This window comes from Sceloporus undulatus, chromosome 3 (assembly GCF_019175285.1).
Source record: "Sceloporus undulatus isolate JIND9_A2432 ecotype Alabama chromosome 3, SceUnd_v1.1, whole genome shotgun sequence".
NCBI lineage: Eukaryota > Metazoa > Chordata > Lepidosauria > Squamata > Phrynosomatidae > Sceloporus > Sceloporus undulatus.
In genome coordinates, this window is record NC_056524.1 from 7,321,577 (window position 1) to 7,323,075 (window position 1,499).

A 1,499-nucleotide genomic window follows, 5' to 3' on the forward strand; every position below is an offset into this window, starting at 1 on the left:
TGTGTGTGTGTGTGTGTGTGTGTGTGTGTGTGTGTGTGTGTGTGTGTGTATAGATATATGGGATAGATAATATCATCCATATATATATATATATATATATATATATATATATATGAGATTAGTCAGTGTGGCACAGTGATTTGAGTGTTGGATTGTGACTCTTGAGACCAGAGTTCGATTCCTAGCTCAACCATGAAACCTACTGGATGACCTTAGGCATGTCACACTCTCTCAGTGACATACTCCCTCTGAACAAATATTGCCAAAAAAACCCATGACAGGGTCACCATAAATCAGAAATGACTTGAAGGCATACAGCAACAAAACACACACACACACACACACACTGGGCCTTTGGCATCTGCTGGGATTTGATTCTAGGACCCCCATGGCTATCAAAATCTGGGGATGCTCAAGTCCCTTTAAATACAATAGCATAGTAGAATGGTTTTCCTTATATAAAGTGGCAAATCAAGGTTTGATTTTTGTAATATATACAGTCACCCCTCCTTTCTTGCGGTTCGCAGTCTTGAATATTCACGGAGGGGCGACCCCCATTATTTTCAATGGGGTGCATCCCCGCAGTGTGCGCCCTGCACACGCTTGCAGGCACACGCCCCATTCAAGCCAAATGGGGCTTGAATATAGGTGAGTCCCTGTTTTCACAGGGGTGTCCCAGAACGGATCACCCAAGAAAACAGAAGGCTGACTGTATTGTTTTTGGATATTTTCAAGCCACGAATGCTTGAATCTGTGGATAAAAAAATCCATGGATACGAAGAGCTGATGGTATGTATATAAGTGTGTGTGTATTAGTGTATGTACACACACACACACACACACACACAATTTTCATATGAAATATTACAAACATAACATGTAACAATCAGTTAACCAGAAATACATAAAAAAGGAATGAACATAATAGAGAGTTGTAGGATGCCAAATTCTCTGTGCCTTTCTTGCTAGGCTCCTATGAAGTCCTAACACCCTGCTCTTACCCAGCTGTGTTCTTTTTGCCAAGTTTGTGGCTTTTCCTTTGCAACTCCTTGTGTCTGGACAAGATGATTCCCGGAGGGAACATGTGCTTGTCACTGCAGGGGGCTGGTGTGTCTAAAGCGTCACCGTGTGGGTATTAACCTGGATACATTAGAGGATTATCTCTCACCGTCTAGAACGAATGGTTCAATAGCCACAACATTTCTAACTGCAAAGCCCGGAGTGCCAGGCTCGAGACCATGCATTTTGCACAACGCCTGACCAGCTTATTCTTGACATTTGGAGAAATTGACCCATTTGCCCTGATTTGTTGCTTCTTTTCCACATTTAGGTCCACTGGCACTGACTGCTGATGTGTTTACGTAGGAGCCATGGTGATTCTACGGCAGGTACGTTTCAGATCCTTTGTTCGTTGACATTGCTCATTTTAAAATGCTGCTCCACTGGTTTTTTAAAAAGTCCAAAACCTAACTGCGGAGGTAGATACAGTCAGGTTGTTT